The following is a 12,712-nucleotide window of genomic DNA, read 5'->3' as shown; positions in this document are numbered from 1 at the left end:
TCGAGTTTCCTCTCATTATCCGCATCAAATTTGACCATCTTAATCATGTAATGCCTCTTCTGTGAAATGCTGACCCAGCTTCCCCTACAATCAGTACTATTCACCTCAACCACACACTGACTTTGGGCAGGATTCTATGGCCTGACACACCCCAAGATTCGAAATTCCCACCCAAATCAACAGACCTTGAAACGCTCCGCCGAATTTCCTATCTCGCCTGCTACGATTCCCGTAGCAGACAAGAGGGGAGTGTTTCAGTCTCTTTGTTCTAGGCACTTATCTCACTGCTCACCTCATCACTGGAGAAGGACAATATGTCTGCTTGTTCCATCTCCCTGGAAAATCTTTCTCTGCCTCACTCACTATCTGGATGCCTATAGCATGCCCCAGTAGCGTGATCATCTCTTTTTTGTTTCTGAAGTATAATCAAATGGATGCTTTGTCCCCACTCAGATATCCTCACTTTCCAATATGTCAACGTCTTCCCTAATCTGTAATTTCTTTATTCCTCGCCGATCTTTTCTGAACACTTGGTATCCTTGAATATTTAGTGCCCAGTCCTAATCATTTTAAGTCACTTTTCTGGTGTTGTCACAACATCAAATTTTAACACAGCTTTTTGTTTGTATAGCTCACCAACCTTATTCATCACATTTTGTGTGCTTACATACTATAACAAAAAGTTGTGTTGTAAGTCCTAAGTCTCCCCTCTTGGTTTCCTCCTATCTAATATAATAATATTTCCTTCTCCAGTGCAAAAATGTCCACGTATTCTTCTTTCCTGCTTCTATATGTTGGTTCCCATCTGTCTGTCAATTCAGTCCAAATACTCCACAGCCACACTAGTGGACCTTACCCTAAGTACAGTGGCCCCAATCCTGTGAAGGTGCAATCCATCCTTACTGAACAAATAGGACCAGTTCTGGGGCATAACACAATGTCTTAAGAATCTGAAATCATCTCCCCTGCACCATGACTCAAATCATGCATTGATCCTCAGGGTCTTCCAACTTCTACTCTTGCTAGCATGTGATCAGGGAGCAATCTAGAGATTACGATTTTTATTATATGATTTTTTAACTTCCTCCCCAGTTAGTTAAAATTTGACCTTAGGACGACAATACCTGGGATCCCCATGTCATTGGCACCACTGGCATATAAAATCTTCTGGCACATTCTCTTCTCTCTACAAAATATTCTGCACCCTCTTCATGATATCCTTTAACTTGGCAGCAAGCCACATGGGATTCAAGATGACAGTAATGTTAACACCTCTGACCCTGACTGTGGGAACTCCTAAAACAACTGCATTTCTATTCTTGCTGTTTCCCTCTTGCGGGCTATTTTGTCAGTAGTGTACACCTTCAAGCAGTCTCTGATGCTAAGTATTATATTGATAGTGGTGCACACCAAGCCAAATCCTGTACTTCCTGCCACTTTCTTGTCTAGTGCTATCTGTGTTCCTGAACTATCAGTGCCTGTAAGGTGATCACCTCCTGGAATGCATGATCCAAGGAACTCCCATTCTCCAAGCTGCTCCACAGTGAGTTCAACTGTTCCTCAAGCTTGGAAATTCAGACTTCAAGCTTAAGCAGTTGAAAACACACATTACACATATAGTTCCCCAAGACACGAGGTGTCTTTGAGTTTGAACATGGTACATGCATTGCAAGAAATAGATCTTGGTTGCCCATCCATCTAATATCTATTCTCTTTTTTTAAAAACCTAGTTAGTACTAAGTTTAAACTAATCATTTTAATTAATGCCTCAAGACTTGCTCTATGCTATTACTCTTTTTAATTCATTAGGAGTTACACTTACTCTGTTGGAAATTTTTAATCTCCCGGCTCCTGATTGATGTGGTACTTCAGAGAGAAGCATAGAAGGAGAGGAAGAAAGAGTGAGGGGAAGTCAAGATAGGGAGAGAGAGATCTAGAAACCCTAAAGTAGTGGTTTGTGTCCGAGGTGGTGGGGGATGGTGTGCCAGCGTGTATGCATGTGGTGGGAGGGGGCAGAAAATTAATCATAATTCCCAATCCTAATAACTAGCCATTGACTGTTGCTGGAAGATTCACATATAGAGGGCAAGTCGCAATGAGGCTCGTCTGTTTCACTCCTTGTTCACATGAACTGCTGCCACTCTTTCTCAAGGCCACATAATAAGGATGGTACTTCGAGGAAGTAATGAAAGTTTGTTGACATCCATACCATTTGTGCAGCAATGCCTTCAAAAGAAATGGTGGAGATATTTAGAAAGGGCAATCTGAAGATGAGCTATAAGGATCATTGAGATCTGAAACATTAACTCTGTTTCTCCCCATAGATGTTGTCAGAACTGCTGAATTTATCCAGCATTGACTGCTTTTATTATAGATATTAGATAGATACTGTTATATACTGTTTGGTCATAATTTTGGCCCTTCATCTCTACAGTAACTTGCATTTATATAGCACATCCAATATTGCAAAATATCCCAAGGTACTTAACAATAAATGTTTCAATAAAAACCTTTGTCACCATGCCGCAGGAGAAGATTTTATATCAGCTGAACAGAAAAGATGGTTTTTACGGAACACTTTAAAAAAGACAAGACATGGAGAAGGGAGAGGAGTTAAAGGAGGAAATTCCAGTGCTTAGAGTCAATATAGCTGAGAGCATGGCCATTAATGATTTTGAGATTGAAATCGGGCATTCAGAAGATGCCTGATTACAGGGCTATGGGGAGGCTATGGATTAATAGCACAGCATTATCGCTCAGCTATTAATCTAGAACCCCGGGTAATGTTCTGAGGACCTGGGTTCAAATCCCACCATAGCAGATGGTGGAATTTGAATTCAATCAAAAATATCTGGAATTAAAAGTCTGCTGATGACTACCAATGTTGACTGTCGGAAAAACCCATCTGGTTCACTAATGCTCTTTAGGGGAGGAAATCAGACATCACTTGGTCTGGCCTACATGTGACTCCAGAGCTACAACAATGTGGTTGACTCTCAACTACCCTCAAATGGCCTAGCAAGCCACTCAATCACTATAAAGTCTCAATGAAGAAATGAATCCGAATGGACCACCTGGCATCGACCTAGTCACCAGAAAAGACAAACAGCACCAGCAAAACAAACAGCCCTGTCAACTCTGCAAAGTCCTCCTTATTAACATCTGGGGGCTAGTGCCAAAATTGGGAGAGCTGTCTCACAGACTTGTCAAGCAAAGCCTGACATAGTCATTCTCTGTAAGGTAACATCCAGACACCACCATGACATCCCTGGATATGTCCTGTCCCACCAACAGGACAGGCCGAGCAGAGGCGGTGGCTCAGTGGTATACAATTTGGGGGGGTGGGGGGGGGGGGGGGGGGGGGAGGGGGGAGTTGCTCTGGGAGTCCTTAACATTGACTCTGGACCCCATGAAGTCTCAAGGCTTTAGGTTAAACGTGGGCGAGGAATGCTCTTACTGATTACCACCTACTATCTTCCTTCAGCTTATGAATCAGTATTCCTCCATGTTGAGCAACACTTAGAGGAAGCACTGAGGGTAGCAAGGGCGCAAAATGTATTCTGGGCGGAGGACTGCAATGTCCACCACCAAGAGTGGCTCAGCAGTAGCATTACTGATCGAGCTGGTCCGGTCCTCAAGGATATAACTGCTAGACTGAGTCTGCAGCAGGTGTCAAGGAACCAACAAGAGGAAGTAACATACTTAATCTCATCCTTACCAAGCTGTCCATGACAGTATTAGCAAGAGTGACCACCATACTGTCCTTGTGGAGACGAAGTCCCGCCTTCACATTGAGAGTAACCGCCATCATATTGTATGCCGCTATCACCGTGCTAATGGGATAGACTTTGAACAGATCTAGCAACTCAAGGCTGGGCATCCATAAGATGCTGTGAGCCATCAACAGCAGCAAAATTGTACTCCAGCACAATCTGCAACTTCATGAACTGACATATCCCTCACTCAACCATTTTTATCAAACCAGGTGATCAACCCTGATTCAATGGAGAGTGCAGGCAGGCATGCCAGGAGCAGCACCAGGCATACCTAAAAATGAGGTGAAGCTACCAAACAGGTCTACTTGCATATCAAATGCAAAAACAGCAAATGACAGACAGAGCTAAAATGATCCCACAACCAGCGGATCAAATCTAAGCTCCGTAATCCTGCCACATCCAGACGAGAATGGTGGTGGACAATTAAACAACTCACTGGAAGAGGAAGCTCCACAAATATGCCAATTCTCAATGATGGAGGAGACCAGCACATCAGTGCACAGGATAAAGCTGAAGTATTCACAGCAAACTTCAGCCAGAAATGCCAAGTGAATGATCCATCTCAGTTTCCTCCAATGGTGCCCAACATCTCAGATGCCAGCCTCCAGCCAATTCGATTCACTCCACATGATATCAAGAAATGGTTGCAGGCACTGGATACTTCAAAGTCAATGGGTCCTGATAACATTCCAGCAATAGTACTTAAGATTTGTGCTCCAGAAATTGTTGCTCCCCTAGCCAAGCTCTTCCAGTACAGTTACAAGACTGGCATCCACTCAACAATGTGGAAAACTGCCCAGGTATGTCCTATACACAAAAGCAGGACAAATCCAATCCAGCCAATTACCACCCAATTAGTCTACTCTTGATCATCAGTAAAGTGATGGAAGGGGTCATCAACAGTGCTATCAAGCAGCACCTACTCTGCTGTAACCTGCTCAGTGATGTCCAGTTTGGGTTTCACCAGGATCATTCAGCTCCTGACCTCATTACAGCCTTGGTTCAAATATGGACAAAAGAGCTGAATTCCAGAGATGAGGTGAGAGTGACTGCCCTTGACATTAAGGCCGCATTCGACCGACTGTAGCATCAAGGAGCCCTAGTGAAACTGGAATCAATGGGTATCAGGGGGCAAACTCTCTGCTGGTTCGAGGCATACCTGGTACAATAAAGATAGTTGTCATGGTGGATGGGCCAGTCATCTCAGCTCCATGAGGTGTCTGCAGGAGTCCCACAGGATCATGTCCTAAGCCCAACAATCTTCAGCTGCTTCATCAATGACCTTCCCTCCATCATAAGGTCAGAAGTGGGGTGTTCACTGATGATTGCACAACGTTCAGCACCATTCGCGACTCCTCAGATACTGAAGCAGTCTATGTTCAATTGCAACAAGATCTGGACAATATCCAGGCTTGGGCTGACAAGTAGCAAGTGACGCTCGCACCACTCAAATGACAGGCAACGACCATCACCAATAAGAGACATTCTAACCAGCGCCCCTTAACATTCAATGGTGTAACCATCACTGAATCCCCCACTGTCAACATTCTTGGGATTACCATCGACAGAAACTCAACTGGACTCACCAGATAAACAAAGTGGTTACAACTGCTGGTCAGAAACTAGGAATACTGCGATGAGTAACTCAGCTGCTGACTCCCCAGAGCGCATCCACCATCTACAACGCACAAGTCAGGAGTGTGATGGAATACTCCCCACTTGCCTGATTGGGTGCAACTCCAACACAAAAAGCTCGACACCATCCAGGGCAAACAGCCCACTTGAGTGACACCACACCTACATTCAATCCCTTCACCACCAACACTTAGTAGCAGTGTGTACGATCTACAAGATGCACTGCAGCAATTCACCAAAGATCCTTAGACCACACCTTCTTAACCCAAGACGATTTCCATCTGGAAGGACTTGGGCAGCAGATAATTGGGAACACCACCAATTGCAAGTTCCCCTCCAAGTCAGTCACACCCTGAGTTGGAAATATATTGCTGTTCCTTCGCAGTCATTGGGTCAACATCCTGGAATTCCCTCCCTAACGGCATTGTGGGTCAACCCACAGAACATGTTCTGCAGCGATTCAAGAAGGCAGCTCACCACCACCATTTTAAGAGCAACTAGGGATGAGCAATAAATGCTAGCCAGCCAGCGACACCCATGTCCCTCCAACGAATGAGAATAAGGACTGCGGGGTCTTCAAAGATCTTGCTGATGACACCAAAGTCGGAGGAGTGGTAGATAGTGAAGAGGGGTGTCATAGTTCACAGAGAGACTTGAACAAGTTGCAGAGCTGGGCCGAGAGGTGGCAGATGGAGTTTAATGCGGAAAAGTGTGAGGTAATTCACTTTGGCGGGAATAACAGATGTGTAGAGTATAGGGCTAACGGTAGGACTCTGAATAGTGTTGATGAACAGAGGGATCTAGGTGTATGTGTACATAGATCCCTGAAAGTTGGGAATCAAGTAGATAAGGCAGTTAGGAAGGCATACGGTGTCTTGGCGTTTATTGGTAGGGGGATTGAATTTAGGAGCCGCAACATCATGTTGCAACTGTACAAAACTCTGGTGTGGCCGCACTTGGAGTATTGTGTGCAGTTCTGGTCCCCACATTATAGGAAGGATGTGGAGGCATTGGAGAGGGTGCAGAAGAGGTTTACCAGGATGTTGCCTGGTATGGAGGGAAGGTCCTATGAGGAGAGACTGAGGGATTTGGGGTTGTTTTCGTTAGAAAGAAGGCAGCTAAGAGGGGACCTTATTGAAACATACAAGATGATTAGAGGTTTAGATAGGGTGGACAGTGATAGCCTTTTTCCTCGGATGGAGAAAGCTAGCACGAGGGGGCATGGCTTTAAATTAAGGGGTGGTAGATATAGGACGGATGTCAGGGGTAGGTTCTTTACCCAGAGGGTGGTGAGGGATTGGAATGCCCTGCTTGCTGCAGTTGTAGATGCGCCTAGTTTGGGGGCGTTTAAGAGATCCGTGGATAGGTTTATGGATGGAAAGGGATTGGTTTAGGTTAGAGGGTCATTGCTTTTTTAATTGGTCGGCGCAACATCATGGGCCGAAGGGCCTGTTCTGCACTGTAATGTTCTATGTTCAAAGGTTTGTCAGTCAAAAGGAAATTACAGAATAGGGAGGGGCGAGGTCATGGACAGATTTGAAAAGAAGGATGATGCGATTTCACACTGGGCATTAGCACAGATCGGCAAACACAGGTATAAGAACATAATAAATAGGAGCAGGAGTAGGCCATCTAGCCCCTCGAGCCTGCCCCGCCATTCAATAAGATCATGGCTGATCTGTCGTGGCTCAGTTCCACATTCCCACCCTCTCCCCATAACCCTTAATCCCCTTGCCTATCAAAAACCTATCAACCCACGTCTTAAAAATATTGAGTGAGGCAGCCTCTACCACTTCAATGGGCAGAGAATTCCAGAGATTCACCACCCTTTGAATGAAGAAGTTCTTCCTCAACTCCGTTCTAAACCACGCCCCCTTTATCCTGAGGCTGTGCCCTCTAGTCCTACTGTCCTTTCTGAGCGGGAAGAGCCTCTCCACCCCATTCAACATCTTATATGTCTCAATGAGATCTCCCCATATTCTTCTAAACTCCGAGTACAAGCCTAGTTTATTCAGCCTCTCCTCATAGTTCAACCCCCTCAACTCCGGAACCAGCCTAGTAAACCTCCTCTGCACTCCCTCCAAGGCCAAAATATCCTTGCATAAGTGCGGCGACCAAAACCGCACACAGTACTCCAGCTGCAGCCTCACCAGTGTCCTATACAGCTGCAGCAAGACCTCCCTACTTTTATATTCAATCCCCCTCGCGATGAAGGTCAGCATCCCATTCGCCTTCCTGACCACCTGCAGGCTGGGTTTTTGCGACTCATGCACAAGGACCCCGAGGTCCCTCTGCACCATCGCATGCTGCAGTTTTTCGCCACGTAAGTAATAGTCCTTCCTACCATTATTCCTACCAAAGTGGACAACCTCACATTTGCCAACATTAAATTCCATTTGCCAGTTCCTGGCCCATTTGCCCAGCCTATCTAGATCCTTCTGCAGACTCTCCACACCCTCCACGCAATTTGCCATTCCACCAATCTTGGTGTCATCAGCAAATTTCGACACCATACACTCGGTTCCCTCCTCCAGATCATCTATATAAATGGTGAATAGCTGAGGCCCCAGCACCGACCCCTGGGGCGCTCCACTAGTCACCAACCGCCAATCCGAATAGCACCCATTAACCCCCACTCGCTGCCTCCTATTTGACAACCAATCCTCTATCCACGCTAACACCCTACCCCCAACTCCATGCCCCCTTACCTTCTGCAATAACCTCTTGTGAGGTACCTTGTCAAACACCTTCTGAAAATCAAGAAAGACCACATCCACCGGCTCTCCTCTATCCACCGCCCTAGACACATCCTCACAGAACTCCAATAAATTCGTCAAACACGACTTCCCCTTAATGAAACCGTGCTGCGTCTGCTCTACCAAACAATTCTCCTCAAGATGCCTCGCTATTTTCTCCTTGATCACAGATTCTAACATTTTTCCTACAACAGACGTTAAACTAACCGGCCTATAATTCCCCGCCTTTTGCCTGCCACCCTTCTTAAACAACGGTGTAATATTAGCCGTTTTCCAATCTTCCGGCACTTTCCTGGAATCCAGCGACGTTTGGAAAATAATCACCAAGGCATCCACTATCACCTCCGCCATTTCCTTCAGAACCCTTGGATGCATTCCATCCGGTCCTGGGGACTTGTCCACAATCAGTCCCTCCAGTCTGTCGAGCACCGCCTCTCTAGTAACAATAATGTCATTCAGGCCCTCCACTCCTACCATCTTTCCATTGCTAACACCTGGCAAATTATTCACGTCCTCCTCCGTGAAGACAAACAAAAAAGTTATTCAGGGCCTCAGCCATTTCCCCATCCCCTACCACTAAGTCCCCCCTCTCATCCTCTAAGGGTCCAACGTTCACCCTAGCCAGCCTCTTCCTTTTTATGTATTTATAAAAACTCTTGCTACCCTTTTTTATATTAAGCGCTAGCCCAGCTTCATAGTTTATCCTACCCTTCTTTATCAACTTCTTTGTCATTCTTTGTTGACATTTAAACCTCTCCCAATCCTCTTCTCACCCACTACTCTTAGCTACTCTAAACGCATCCGCTTTTAATTTAACAATTTCCTTCACCTCCTTCGTTATCCACAGCTGATTATCTCTCCTCCTCCGATCCTTTTTAACCATCAGAATAAATTTCTGCTGAGCACCAAGAAAGATCTCCTTAAAGATCCTCCACTGTTCCTCAGCAGACCTACCTTCCAACACACTCCCCCAATCAACATTCGCCAATTCCTCTCTCATCTTACCATACTCCCCTCTGTTCAAAGGGCACATGTCCAGGAACCCACTTTCTCCTCCTCCATCTGCATCAGAAACTCCCCCATACAATGATCACTCTCCCCAAGAGGATCCTTCACCACAAGGTCCCTAATTCTACCCGCCTCATTACATAACACCAGATCCAAGATAGCTCGCTCCCTCGTCAGCTCCAACACACACTGTTCGAGGAAACTATCCTGGCAGCATTCCAAGAACTCTTCCTCAAGCCCACCATGTCCAACATGGGTCGACCAATCAATATGTAGATTGAAATCCCCCATAATTACCGCCGTTCCATTCCTGCACACCACATTTATTTGCGCGTTAACAGCCCTCCCCACCTCCAGATCATTATTCAGGGGCCTATAAACGACACCCACCAGCGTCTTCCTCCCTTTGCTGTTCCTAATCTCCACCCACAACGATTCTACGTTCTGCTCTTTGGTTCCTATATCATCCCTTACTACCACCCTGATGCTATCCTTAATCAGCAGAGCTACGCCCCCCACTTTTTCCTCCTTCCTAAACACTTGATATCCCTGGACATTCAGCTCCCAGTCCCTGTCACCTTGCAGCCACGTCTGTAATGGCCACCAGATCATATCCATTTGTGCTGATCTGCGCCACCAGCTCATCCACTTTATTCCGAATGCTTTGTGCATTCAGATAAAGTGCCTTCATCCCAGCCTTCACCTGTACCCTATTTGCCAGAACGCCACCAAGCATACTCACACCGCCTACTCCTTTTATTATTGGGACATCCTTGGCCTCCCCCTTTACCTGCACCCTCTCCTTTACTTTAGACCCCGTAATGTCACCTACCCTCACACCCTCCCCCACCCTAATTAGTTTAAAGCCCTAGCTACAGTCCTATTTACACGATTAGCCAGGGCTCTGGTCCCAGCATGGTTCATACCCACCCCATCCCACCTGAACAGGTCCCACCTACCCCAATACTGATGCCAATGCCCCATAAATTCAAACCCATTCCTCCCACACCAATCCCTGAGCCACCCATTCACTTCCTTAATCTTATCAACCCTGCCCCGTCTGCACTCGGTTCAGGCAGTAGTCCAGAGATAACCACCTTGTCGGTTCTACTTTTTAATTCCATTCCCAGCTTTTCAAACTCCCTCCCCAGATCCTCAGTTCGCATTTTGCCTACGTCATTGGCACCCACATGTACTACAATGATCGGATTCTCACCCTCCCACTCCAGGTTCCTCTGCAGCCCAGATGCGACATCCTGGACCCGAGCACCAGGCAGACAACACACCCTTCTGTGCACTTTGTCATTGTGACAAAGGACAGTGTCAATACCCTTAACCACACTATCCCCAATTACTACTACGTTCCTTTTCACCTTCTCGTTGCCTATGACCTGTGTCTGCATCACTGTACCGTGTGCAGTTTGCTCACCAAGCTCACCGTCCTCGTTCTCGTCCACACTGGAAGCAAGAACCTCGAACCTGTTCTGCAGATTGAGAGGCTGAGGCATTTGGTCCCCACCCTCCTTCCTCTCTGCAGCCCCCTCCTGTTCCTGACCCATAGAGTTAGCCAATCGGTGGGGGGAGGGGGGGGGGGGGGGGGGTCTCTTGCACCCCATTATCAATGGCACCCTCCCTCCCCCTGATGAGCCGCAGTGTCTGTAGCTCAGAGGCCAGCTCATCTACTTTGAGCTGGAGCTCCTCCAGCAACCAGTACTTACTGCAGACATGGTCACATGGAAGGACCCTGGGGTCCACCAGCTCCCACATCATACAGAAACAGTACATCACATGCCCCTCCATTATTCCCTGTAGTAATATTGAACAAATGTAACGCAAACTTACCTGGCCCTTTTCTCCAAAGCCCTTTGAACCTAAGCCCTAGTAGCTTAGTAGTATGATGGTTGGACAAGACTTGGTGCAAGTTAATGTCCCAGCAGTAGAGTTTTGGATGAGCATAAATTTGTTAGGGGATGAGAATTTAGCATACTGGGAGGAGAGCATTAGATTCATCATTTCTGAAGGTAACAAATGCATGGAGGAGGGTTTGAGCTCAGGGAGGGTTAGAGTTGGGTGAGGTTGCAGAGGTGGAAGTAGACAATCTTGTTCATATGGTGAATATGTGGTCAAAAATTCCTCTCAGGATCAAGTACAACATGTTACTACCATTAAGTAGCCGTGGTAGAAAATAAGGCTGCAACATAAGGTGTTCACATTCAAACATTGAAGTGGTCACTCGGTAAGGAGAATAATTTTGTTAGCTGTATTTCTTCAGCCTTATTGGCCTCAGGCAAACTCTCTTTCTCACAATTCTCCATAGCAGTAGGAAGTCACCCAATAGCTATTTAGCTGACATTCTCATGGAGGCAAGACATGAGAGAATGAGATATGTCAGTAAGATATAAAACAGTAAATAAATCATGCTAAGTTAACCCTGGCTCAGGGCTACTGGAATGTCTGAAAACAATCCATTTAAAATAAATCATACACTTCGTCAAGAAAATCTCAAGATTTAAATTAATAATAGGTTTATGTGGGAGTATAGTAGGTTGTAACTGAGGATAAGCTGGAAAGCCTTCTTTCAAACCTGTTTTCAATTACTATTTCATAATGTAATCACAAATTCATTATTCTGGTGGACTTATTTAGAGAACAGAAGAATAACTACTTAAAATCTACAGCATATCGCTAATGGCTTTTCTGACAAATACAATACATACTGTGGCAATGAGACAAGAACACAAACATAAAAGCTCAAGTAGATCACTTAGCCTTCAAGGGATTTTCTGTCATTAAATAAGATTTTGGTTAATCTGCAACCTAACTATATTCCAGGTTTGGCTTCTGGTCTACATCATCTCTTTGTGAATTTTCTCAGTAGGTGGGAATGGTACAATTGACCTTAGCATCCCTGGGATAACAATTGGGAATGGAAGTACTGATTACTGACTGGTAGTTAATTGAAGGCAAACCCAGCTGAGGAGTTGTTCGCACCACTATCCCCCTCATCCTCATGCCCACAGAAGAGTCAAAGTAGGTACCAAGGTTCACAAAAAAGACACCTAAGGAAGTCAAGCATTGCTGTTACCATGCATTCATTAACTAGTCCATCATTAATTTCAAGTCAAGGAGGAAGAAAGATTTGGCAAGAAAACAAATTGTAAAATCTTTGATGTCTGAGAATTTCAGTAGGATCAGAGACAGCTGAAAGAGTAATAGCATGTATCTACTTCAATGTAATTCTATATGTTTTTAATTTAAAACCTATGCTTGCTTTCTCCACATGACTGAAAAGTATTATTGGTAGAAGCAGAAGTGCTCATTGCATCTAAAAATATTTGGAGATTGTCAAACTAGCACACAATACTCTAACAGTAAGCTGAGTCACAGAACTTGAGGCAAAACATTTTATTCAATTCAATTGCATTCCAAATGTAAACAGCAAAATAATATTGACAGTTTCATCTGAACATTCGGTCTCTGCTTCTTCTCTATTTATATTTTTACATTTGTGCCCCTAAACATATATAATGACAATAC

General features: G+C 45.2%; 1 protein-coding gene across 1 annotated transcript in view; it reads right to left on the bottom strand.

Annotated features, from left to right (window-relative positions):
* Positions 1-12,712, bottom strand: part of scap (SREBF chaperone) — a 170,699-nt gene that overhangs the window by 76,599 nt on the left and 81,388 nt on the right. The window lies entirely within an intron of this gene.

Source organism: Carcharhinus amblyrhynchos, chromosome 8 (assembly GCF_965287045.1).
Source record: "Carcharhinus amblyrhynchos chromosome 8, sCarAmb.v2.hapA, whole genome shotgun sequence".
NCBI classification, from domain to species: Eukaryota; Metazoa; Chordata; class Chondrichthyes; order Carcharhiniformes; family Carcharhinidae; genus Carcharhinus; species Carcharhinus amblyrhynchos.
This window is presented reverse-complemented; position numbering and strand designations above follow the sequence as displayed.